We start from the raw sequence: 12,662 nt of genomic DNA, 5'->3' as shown, positions 1-12,662 counted from the left end.
TTAATGACCTTCCTGATCCAAACTATAACCCTGAACCAGTACCAAAACCAGAATACGACACCTCCAGCGAAGTGAGCGAGAGTCGTCACGAGGCTCAGGACAGAAACAAACTCGAAAATGTGAGGCAAAACAACTCTGCTAATGACTACCTTGCCCCTCATCAGGTACCCAACGTGGATCACCCTGCTGACGCACCGTACATCAGGCCGAAGCAATACGACACCGGCTGGCGCCACCATGAGGACACTAACAGGTACGAACGCACCTCACATCACTATCAGGGCGACCCATCACCAGTATACTCTGCTGACAACCGGTTCACGACAGAATTTGCCAAGTTCTTCACACGACGTGAACTGGTTGCCAAGGGACTCATGAAATTCACTGACCGAGCTGAAGGTTACAGAGCTTGGAAAGCTTCCTTCCAAAATGTCATTAGAGACTTGGGGCTACAACACAGGGAAGAGATAGACCTGTTAGTCAAATACCTGGGAGAAGAGTCAGTCAAACACGCAGTAAGGATCAGAGACATTAATATAAACCGCCCTGAGACTGGCCTCAAAGAGATCTGGAAAAGGCTGGATGAGTGTTACGGCTCAGCAGAAGTAATAGAAAGAGCCTTGTTCAAAAGAATCGATGACTTTCCTAAAATATCTAACAAAGGTCTCCAGAAACTTAGAGAGCTAAGCGACTTGCTAAAGGAAGTCCAAGTTGCCAAATATGAGGACGACCTACAGGGACTTGCATTTCTCGACACAGCCAGAGGTGTTAACCCTATAGTCCAGAAGTTGCCCTACAATCTACAGGAGAGGTGGCTCACACATGGTTCCACGTACAAATACAAACACAGCGTTCCATTCCCTCCCTTCTCCGTTTTTGTAGACTTCATACACCAACAAGCAAGAATTAGAAACGATCCCAGCTTTGACTTTGCAATACCATATGCCACACCATCACCACCTGCAAATCCACGCAGAACATCTGTGGAAGTACACAAGACTTATGTTTCTTCTCCAGGTTCTAATTACAGGTCTGCTGGCTGCTCCCAATCAGAGACAAAGGTGCAGGACCCTGACAAACAGTGCCCACTTCATCAGAAGCCTCATCCTCTCCTGAAATGCAGAGCCTTCAGAGGAAAATCTATGCCAGATCGCAGAAGCTTCCTGAAAGAAAACGGTATCTGCTAAAAGTGCTGCTCGTCCACAGCTCATCTCGCCAAGGATTGCAAGGTCAGTGTAAAATGCACAGAATGTGGCACCACAGATCATAACACCGCTCTACACCCTGGCCCAGCTCCATGGAGTACACAAAACACGCCAGCTGACAGTGAGCATGGCGGGGAGGAAAGGAACACTGATACAGCTACACCAGAGATCACTTCACAATGCACCGAGGTCTGCAAAGGGACAATAGACAGTAGGTCCTGTTCAAAAATATGCCTCGTCAAAGTATACCCGAAGGGCCATAGAGACCAAGCTGTAAGACTGTATGCTATCTTAGATGACCAAAGTAATCGATCCTTGGCTAGATCAACGTTCTTTGACCTATTCAACATCAAAGGGCCAAGCACTCCCTACTCCTTAAAGACGTGTGCAGGTACTGTGACAACAGCAGGCAGGAAAGCTACTGACTACCAGATCGAGTCTTTAAACGGACAATTCTGCCTACCACTACCTACGATCATCGAATGTAACCAGATCCCAGACAACAGATCTGAAATCCCTACGCCAGATGTAGCAATCCATCACGCTCACTTAAAACAAATAGCACACCTCATACCGGAACTCGACCATCAGGCCCAGATAATTCTGCTGTTGGGGAGAGATATCCTACAGGTTCATAAAGTGAGACGTCATATCAATGGACTCCACAATGCTCCCTATGCCCAAAAGCTAGACCTAGGATGGGTCATAATTGGCAACGTATGCTTGGGACGCATGCACGCCCCATCTTCTGTGACAAGCATGCTGACAAATACATTGGAGAAAGGACGTCCATCTCTGTTTCAACCTTGTAACAATGAGTTCCATGTCAGGGAACTGCCACACAGCATCCAACTACCTGACCATCTAATAGACTTTACTCACGACAGCAGTATAGTGTCGGGAAGCTATGAGGATCAGTTAGGGGGCACAGTCTTCCAGAGAACTAAGCAGGACAACCAAGTGGCAATGTCGGTAGAGGACAAGTTGTTCTTAGAGGTAATGGACAAGGGACTCGTTAAAGATGAGACCAACAGCTGGGTCGCACCTCTTCCCTTCAAAACCCACAGACCACGTCTACCGAACAACAGAAATCAGGCATTACAACGTTTCTCCTCTCTCATTCGTAATCTGCAAAAGAAACCAGAGATGAAAGATCACTTTTTCTCCTTCATGTCAAAGATTTTTGAAAACCGTCACGCAGAACTAGCTCCCACTCTCAAAGACTCTGAAGAATGCTGGTTCCTACCCATGTTCGGAGTATACCACCCTAAGAAACCAGGCCAGATCAGAGTCGTGTTTGATTCCAGTGCTAAATTTAATGATGTCTCCCTGAATGACGTTCTGCTGACAGGACCAGACCTCAATAACAAACTACTGGGTGTACTTATGCGCTTCCGTAAGGATTCCATTGCCTTCATCGCTGACATCCAGCAAATGTTCCATTGTTTCCTTGTGAGAGAGAGAGACAGGAACTTCCTAAGATTCTTCTGGTACAGAGACAATGATCCTACTAAAGAAGTCACAGAGTATCGCATGAGAGTGCACATCTTTGGCAACAGTCCTTCACCTGCAGTCGCCATTTACGGACTCAAAAGGTCAGCTCAGGAAGGAGAACCAGAATACGGAGCAGATGTCAGACAATTCATAGAAAAGGACTTTTATGTCGACGACTGTCTAAAAGCCATGCCTTCAAATGAGACTGCCATCAGTCTTCTCAGGAGAGCTCAGGACATGCTTGCCTGCTCGAACCTTAGGCTTCATAAAATAGCCTCAAACAGCCAAGAACTCATGGAAGCGTTCCCTTCTCAAGACCTACGTAATGGTCTCAGAGACCTGGACCTGGGGTCAGACCCCGCACCAATGCAACACAGCCTGGAGCTTCTCTGGAATCTACAATCAGACACTTTCACCTTTCAGGTCAGCCAGGAAGAAAGGCCTTTCACACGTAGAGGCGTCCTGTCTACCATCAACAGTCTGTACGACCCCTTGGGTTTCGCAGCTCCTGTTACTATACAAGGCAAGGCCCTACTAAGAGACTTAACTAGGGAAACATCTGACTGGGATGCACCTCTGCCACCTGATAAGAGGATCCAGTGGGAAGAGTGGAAGAACTCGTTAGCGGCACTCTCCAACCTGCATGTGCCAAGACCATACACCCCTGTGCCATCTACTGAGATACAGAGCCAAAGACTGTACGTATTTGCAGATGCTTCTGTCAAAGCAATTGCCGCTGTTGCCTACCTCAAAACTGTAGACTCCAAATGTCAGTGCCACATTGGTTTCGTCATGGGAAAGGCCAAACTCGCACCACAACCAGAGCACACTATACCCAGGTTAGAGCTTTGTGCCGCAGTCTTAGCCGTTGAGTTAGCGGAGTTCATCGCATCCGAAATGGATATCGACCTGACACAAGCCAAGTTCTACTCAGACAGCAAAGTAGTCCTGGGATATATCCACAACGAAACCAGGCGATTCTACGTTTATGTCAATAACAGAGTGCTACGAATCAGGAGATCAGTTCATCCAAAGCAGTGGCATTACATACCCACAGACCAGAATCCCGCAGATCATGCAACTAGAGCAGTTGACGCAAGTCGACTAGGAAGCACAATGTGGCTCTCTGGACCAAAACTATTGTACATTGAGGAATGTTTTCCAGACACCTTTGAACTAGTAGGAGAGGACTCAGATGCTGAAATCCACCCTCAGGTGTCTACACTACATACAATGACCTCTGTTATCCAGCTTGGATCTTGCAGGTTCGACAGATTCTCAAGTTTGAAGTCACTTACTCGAGCCATTACCTGCCTGACTCATATAGCTTGCTCATTCGGGACCACCAGAACTCGTGACATGGAAAAATCTAAAGGAGCAGCGAGGCTTACCCACGAAAGCCTAATCACCTTCATGGCTGAAGCTGCAGCTATAATCAATGCAAGACCCCTGGTTCCAGTTCCTAACGACCCTGAGGAGCTCTTATTATTGACTCCAGCTACTCTACTTACCCAGAAAACAGGACTGTCCAGTGCCCCTCCAGGAGGATTCGACGCGAAGGACCTCTACAAGCGCCAATGGAGACAGGTACAAAGTCTTGCAAATACTTTCTGGGACAGGTGGCGCAAACAATATTTGTCTACCCTGCAGCCACGGACGAAGTGGCAATCTACTAAACCTAATCTGAACATAGGTGACCTTGTTCTTGTGAAAGACTGTCAGATTCACCGGAACCAGTGGCCACTTGGTCTAGTTACCGCAACGTTCCCGAGCAAGGACGGCAACGTCCGCAAAGTTGAGCTAAGGATGACCAAAGGGAATGAACCTAAGACATTTTCCAGACCGGTATCTGAACTGGTCCTATTGTTGCCTTCGGAAGAAAGGAGTAGTGACATCCGTTGATGCCAGACGGGGAGTGTTCTGTCTCCGCCATCTAATATTGTTACCCTGATTATTTGCTTGCATAATTGCAGTTTCCTCAGTATACAGTATTGATATATTCATGCCTTTATTCATCTGTGATGCTTTGGCTCCCTCTAGCGGTCAGAGTTATGTTGGCAGTTCAATCTTGTTTTTGTATTATCCATGTCTGATTCTCCTCCTCCTTTGCAATGCATTATGGTAGCTCAGCCTCCATTTCCCTCCATTTTTCCTTTCACTTTCTTCAGTTTGCCTTCAAGGAAAGACGCTTCACTTCATCCCCCTTGCGATTGCATTGCCGGTATGTCTTTATGCTTCTTATAGATATTCCTGCTCTATATTAGCTTAGTTTAACCAGTTGTACTCCCAGTTTAGTTACTAGCCTTCTAATGTTATGCATAATGTATATCATGTGTATTATGTATCTGTTCTATGCCATGCACTGATTCTATGTATATCATTGTTCACAGTTTCACCGCATCAATATACCACTACGTTTAATAAAGCACAGACTCAACCACAGTCTCCTTATTGGACCCCGGTATAGCGGTTTAGCTGACTGTATAGCTACATATGAGCCTGCCTCAGCTAGTGAGGACAGAACAGTGAAACGGCAGCCATCCAACTAGTGGGATTCAAGTCACCGGCTACTCAGAGACTAAATACAGCTACAGCAATCTCTGCACAGCCAAGCACTTTCCCAAGACACCATGTCTCACAAATCGCATAGGACAAGATCTGTTACTTCCGTCTCCTCAAAGACAACATCCATCAGCAGCGCTGTCGCCATTGCCCGTGCAAATGCTGAAGCTGCCAAAATACGAGCGAGCTTTGCTGACCAAGAGATGCAACTTAAATTAGAAAAAGCACGCATAGATGAAGAGAGAGCCGATCAAGAGAGAAGGTCGCGCTTAGAGAGAGCCGATCAAAAGAGAAGGTCGCAGTTAGAGAAGGCACGTGTGGATGCCAGCTTAGAAAGCCTAGCAGCAAAAAGGGAAGCTGCCGCAGCCCTCGCCGAAGCAGAATCGCTAGAAGCCGCGCAAAATCCCAAGCTGCATAGCCAAAGCAGTACGTCGAGTCTGGAGTTTCCACTGCAAGACTCACCACAACGCACATCTCAGTATATTAATGACCTTCCTGATCCAAACTATAACCCTGAACCAGTACCAAAACCAGAATACGACACCTCCAGCGAAGTGAGCGAGAGTCGTCACGAGGCTCAGGACAGAAACAAACTCGAAAATGTGAGGCAAAACAACTCTGCTAATGACTATCCTGCCCCTCATCAGGTAACCAACGTGAATCACCCTGCTGACACACCGTACATCAGGCCGAAGCAATACGACACCGGCTGGCGCCACCATGAGGACACTAACAGGTACGAACGCACCTCACATCACTATCAGGGCGACCCATCACCAGTATACTCTGCTGACAACCGGTTCACGACAGAATTTGCCAAGTTCTTCACACGACGTGAACTGGTTGCCAAGGGACTCATGAAATTCACTGACCGAGCTGAAGGTTACAGAGCTTGGAAAGCTTCCTTCCAAAATGTCATTAGAGACTTGGGGCTACAACACAGGGAAGAGATAGACCTGTTAGTCAAATACCTGGGAGAAGAGTCAGTCAAACACGCAGTAAGGATCAGAGACATTAATATAAACCGCCCTGAGACTGGCCTCAAAGAGATCTGGAAAAGGCTGGATGAGTGTTACGGCTCAGCAGAAGTAATAGAAAGAGCCTTGTTCAAAAGAATCGATGACTTTCCTAAAATATCTAACAAAGGTCTCCAGAAACTTAGAGAGCTAAGCGACTTGCTAAAGGAAGTCCAAGTTGCCAAATATGAGGACGACCTACAGGGACTTGCATTTCTCGACACAGCCAGAGGTGTTAACCCTATAGTCCAGAAGTTGCCCTACAATCTACAGGAGAGGTGGCTCACACATGGTTCCACGTACAAATACAAACACAGCGTTCCATTCCCTCCCTTCTCCGTTTTTGTAGACTTCATACACCAACAAGCAAGAATTAGAAACGATCCCAGCTTTGACTTTGCAATACCATATGCCACACCATCACCACCTGCAAATCCACGCAGAACATCTGTGGAAGTACACAAGACTTATGTTTCTTCTCCAGGTTCTAATTACAGGTCTGCTGGCTGCTCCCAATCAGAGACAAAGGTGCAGGACCCTGACAAACAGTGCCCACTTCATCAGAAGCCTCATCCTCTCCTGAAATGCAGAGCCTTCAGAGGAAAATCTATGCCAGATCGCAGAAGCTTCCTGAAAGAAAACGGTATCTGCTAAAAGTGCTGCTCGTCCACAGCTCATCTCGCCAAGGATTGCAAGGTCAGTGTAAAATGCACAGAATGTGGCACCACAGATCATAACACCGCTCTACACCCTGGCCCAGCTCCATGGAGTACACAAAACACGCCAGCTGACAGTGAGCATGGCGGGGAGGAAAGGAACACTGATACAGCTACACCAGAGATCACTTCACAATGCACCGAGGTCTGCAAAGGGACAATAGACAGTAGGTCCTGTTCAAAAATATGCCTCGTCAAAGTATACCCGAAGGGCCATAGAGACCAAGCTGTAAGACTGTATGCTATCTTAGATGACCAAAGTAATCGATCCTTGGCTAGATCAACGTTCTTTGACCTATTCAACATCAAAGGGCCAAGCACTCCCTACTCCTTAAAGACGTGTGCAGGTACTGTGACAACAGCAGGCAGGAAAGCTACTGACTACCAGATCGAGTCTTTAAACGGACAATTCTGCCTACCACTACCTACGATCATCGAATGTAACCAGATCCCAGACAACAGATCTGAAATCCCTACGCCAGATGTAGCAATCCATCACGCTCACTTAAAACAAATAGCACACCTCATACCGGAACTCGACCATCAGGCCCAGATAATTCTGCTGTTGGGGAGAGATATCCTACAGGTTCATAAAGTGAGACGTCATATCAATGGACTCCACAATGCTCCCTATGCCCAAAAGCTAGACCTAGGATGGGTCATAATTGGCAACGTATGCTTGGGACGCATGCACGCCCCATCTTCTGTGACAAGCATGCTGACAAATACATTGGAGAAAGGACGTCCATCTCTGTTTCAACCTTGTAACAATGAGTTCCATGTCAGGGAACTGCCACACAGCATCCAACTACCTGACCATCTAATAGACTTTACTCACGACAGCAGTATAGTGTCGGGAAGCTATGAGGATCAGTTAGGGGGCACAGTCTTCCAGAGAACTAAGCAGGACAACCAAGTGGCAATGTCGGTAGAGGACAAGTTGTTCTTAGAGGTAATGGACAAGGGACTCGTTAAAGATGAGACCAACAGCTGGGTCGCACCTCTTCCCTTCAAAACCCACAGACCACGTCTACCGAACAACAGAAATCAGGCATTACAACGTTTCTCCTCTCTCATTCGTAATCTGCAAAAGAAACCAGAGATGAAAGATCACTTTTTCTCCTTCATGTCAAAGATTTTTGAAAACCGTCACGCAGAACTAGCTCCCACTCTCAAAGACTCTGAAGAATGCTGGTTCCTACCCATGTTCGGAGTATACCACCCTAAGAAACCAGGCCAGATCAGAGTCGTGTTTGATTCCAGTGCTAAATTTAATGATGTCTCCCTGAATGACATTCTGCTGACAGGACCAGACCTCAATAACAAACTACTGGGTGTACTTATGCGCTTCCGTAAGGATTCCATTGCCTTCATCGCTGACATCCAGCAAATGTTCCATTGTTTCCTTGTGAGAGAGAGAGACAGGAACTTCCTAAGATTCTTCTGGTACAGAGACAATGATCCTACTAAAGAAGTCACAGAGTATCGCATGAGAGTGCACATCTTTGGCAACAGTCCTTCACCTGCAGTCGCCATTTACGGACTCAAAAGGTCAGCTCAGGAAGGAGAACCAGAATACGGAGCAGATGTCAGACAATTCATAGAAAAGGACTTTTATGTCGACGACTGTCTAAAAGCCATGCCTTCAAATGAGACTGCCATCAGTCTTCTCAGGAGAGCTCAGGACATGCTTGCCTGCTCGAACCTTAGGCTTCATAAAATAGCCTCAAACAGCCAAGAACTCATGGAAGCGTTCCCTTCTCAAGACCTACGTAATGGTCTCAGAGACCTGGACCTGGGGTCAGACCCCGCACCAATGCAACACAGCCTGGAGCTTCTCTGGAATCTACAATCAGACACTTTCACCTTTCAGGTCAGCCAGGAAGAAAGGCCTTTCACACGTAGAGGCGTCCTGTCTACCATCAACAGTCTGTACGACCCCTTGGGTTTCGCAGCTCCTGTTACTATACAAGGCAAGGCCCTACTAAGAGACTTAACTAGGGAAACATCTGACTGGGATGCACCTCTGCCACCTGATAAGAGGATCCAGTGGGAAGAGTGGAAGAACTCGTTAGCGGCACTCTCCAACCTGCATGTGCCAAGACCATACACCCCTGTGCCATCTACTGAGATACAGAGCCAAAGACTGTACGTATTTGCAGATGCTTCTGTCAAAGCAATTGCCGCTGTTGCCTACCTCAAAACTGTAGACTCCAAATGTCAGTGCCACATTGGTTTCGTCATGGGAAAGGCCAAACTCGCACCACAACCAGAGCACACTATACCCAGGTTAGAGCTTTGTGCCGCAGTCTTAGCCGTTGAGTTAGCGGAGTTCATCGCATCCGAAATGGATATCGACCTGACACAAGCCAAGTTCTACTCAGACAGCAAAGTAGTCCTGGGATATATCCACAACGAAACCAGGCGATTCTACGTTTATGTCAATAACAGAGTGCTACGAATCAGGAGATCAGTTCATCCAAAGCAGTGGCATTACATACCCACAGACCAGAATCCCGCAGATCATGCAACTAGAGCAGTTGACGCAAGTCGACTAGGAAGCACAATGTGGCTCTCTGGACCAAAACTATTGTACATTGAGGAATGTTTTCCAGACACCTTTGAACTAGTAGGAGAGGACTCAGATGCTGAAATCCACCCTCAGGTGTCTACACTACATACAATGACCTCTGTTATCCAGCTTGGATCTTGCAGGTTCGACAGATTCTCAAGTTTGAAGTCACTTACTCGAGCCATTACCTGCCTGACTCATATAGCTTGCTCATTCGGGACCACCAGAACTCGTGACATGGAAAAATCTAAAGGAGCAGCGAGGCTTACCCACGAAAGCCTAATCACCTTCATGGCTGAAGCTGCAGCTATAATCAATGCAAGACCCCTGGTTCCAGTTCCTAACGACCCTGAGGAGCTCTTATTATTGACTCCAGCTACTCTACTTACCCAGAAAACAGGACTGTCCAGTGCCCCTCCAGGAGGATTCGACGCGAAGGACCTCTACAAGCGCCAATGGAGACAGGTACAAAGTCTTGCAAATACTTTCTGGGACAGGTGGCGCAAACAATATTTGTCTACCCTGCAGCCACGGACGAAGTGGCAATCTACTAAACCTAATCTGAACATAGGTGACCTTGTTCTTGTGAAAGACTGTCAGATTCACCGGAACCAGTGGCCACTTGGTCTAGTTACCGCAACGTTCCCGAGCAAGGACGGCAACGTCCGCAAAGTTGAGCTAAGGATGACCAAAGGGAATGAACCTAAGACATTTTCCAGACCGGTATCTGAACTGGTCCTATTGTTGCCTTCGGAAGAAAGGAGTAACATAGTAACATAGTAACATAGTAACATAGTTAGTAAGGCCGAAAAAAGACATTTGTCCATCCAGTTCAGCCTATATTCCGTCATAATAAATCCCCAGATCTACGTCCTTTTACAGAACCTAATAATTGTATGATACAATATTGTTCTGCTCCAGGAAGACATCCAGGCCTCTCTTGAACCCCTCGACTGAGTTCGCCATCACCACCTCCTCAGGCAAGCAATTCCAGATTCTCACTGCCCTAACAGTAAAGAATCCTCTTCTATGTTGGTGGAAAAACCTTCTCTCCTCCAGACGCAAAGAATGCCCCCTTGTGCCCGTCACCTTCCTTGGTATAAACAGATCCTCAGCGAGATATTTGTATTGTCCCCTTATATACTTATACATGGTTATTAGATCGCTCCTCAGTCGTCTTTTTTCTAGACTAAATAATCCTAATTTCGCTAATCTATCTGGGTATTGTAGTTCTCCCATCCCCTTTATTAATTTTGTTGCCCTCCTTTGTACTCTCTCTAGTTCCATTATATCCTTCCTGAGCACCGGTGCCCAAAACTGGACACAGTACTCCATGTGCGGTCTAACTAGGGATTTGTACAGAGGCAGTATAATGCTCTCATCATGTGTATCCAGACCTCTTTTAATGCACCCCATGATCCTGTTTGCCTTGGCAGCTGCTGCCTGGCACTGGCTGCTCCAGGTAAGTTTATCATTAACTAGGATCCCCAAGTCCTTCTCCCTGTCAGATTTACCCAGTGGTTTCCCGTTCAGTGTGTAATGGTGATATTGATTCCCTCTTCCCATGTGTATAACCTTACATTTATCATTGTTAAACCTCATCTGCCACCTTTCAGCCCAAGTTTCCAACTTATCCAGATCCATCTGTAGCAGAATACTATCTTCTCTTGTATTAACTGCTTTACATAGTTTTGTATCATCTGCAAATATCGATATTTTACTGTGTAAACCTTCTACCAGATCATTAATGAATATGTTGAAGAGAACAGGTCCCAATACTGACCCCTGCGGTACCCCACTGGTCACAGCGACCCAGTTAGAGACTATACCATTTATAACCACCCTCTGCTTTCTATCACTAAGCCAGTTACTAACCCATTTACACACATTTTCCCCCAGACCAAGCATTCTCATTTTGTGTACCAACCTCTTGTGCGGCACGGTATCAAACGCTTTGGAAAAATCGAGATATACCACGTCCAATGACTCACCGTGGTCCAGTCTATAGCTTACCTCTTCATAAAAACTGATTAGATTGGTTTGACAGGAGCGATTTCTCATAAACCCATGCTGATATGGAGTTAAACAGTTATTCTCATTGAGATAATCCAGAATAACATCCCTCAGAAACCCTTCAAATATTTTACCAACAATAGAGGTTAGACTTACTGGCCTATAATTTCCAGGTTCACTTTTAGAGCCCTTTTTGAATAGTGACATCTATTGAGTAGTGACATCCGTTGATGCCAGACGGGGAGTGTTCTGTCTCCGCCATCTAATATTGTTACCCTGATTATTTGCTTGCATAATTGCAGTTTCCTCAGTATACAGTATTGATATATTCATGCCTTTATTCATCTGTGATGCTTTGGCTCCCTCTAGCGGTCAGAGTTATGTTGGCAGTTCAATCTTGTTTTTGTATTATCCATGTCTGATTCTCCTCCTCCTTTGCAATGCATTATGGTAGCTCAGCCTCCATTTCCCTCCATTTTTCCTTTCACTTTCTTCAGTTTGCCTTCAAGGAAAGACGCTTCACTTCATCCCCCTTGCGATTGCATTGCCGGTATGTCTTTATGCTTCTTATAGATATTCCTGCTCTATATTAGCTTAGTTTAACCAGTTGTACTCCCAGTTTAGTTACTAGCCTTCTAAATGTTATGCATAATGTATATCATGTGTATTATGTATCTGTTCTATGCCATGCACTGATTCTATGTATATCATTGTTCACAGTTTCACCGCATCAATATACCACTACGTTTAATAAAGCACAGACTCAACCACAGTCTCCTTATTGGACCCCGGTATAGCGGTTTAGCTGACTGTATAGCTACGTATGAGCCTGCCTCAGCTAGTGAGGACAGAACAGTGAAACGGCAGCCATCCAACTAGTGGGATTCAAGTCACCGGCTACTCAGAGACTAAATACAGCTACAGCAATCTCTGCACAGCCAAGCACTTTCCCAAGACACCATGTCTCACAAATCGCATAGGACAAGATCTGTTACTTCCGTCTCCTCAAAGACAACATCCATCAGCAGCGCTGTCGCCATTGCCCGTGCAAATGCTGAAGCTGCCAAAATACGAGCGAGCTTTG

This window comes from Ranitomeya imitator, chromosome 3 (assembly GCF_032444005.1).
Source record: "Ranitomeya imitator isolate aRanImi1 chromosome 3, aRanImi1.pri, whole genome shotgun sequence".
NCBI lineage: Eukaryota > Metazoa > Chordata > Amphibia > Anura > Dendrobatidae > Ranitomeya > Ranitomeya imitator.
This window is presented reverse-complemented; position numbering follows the sequence as displayed.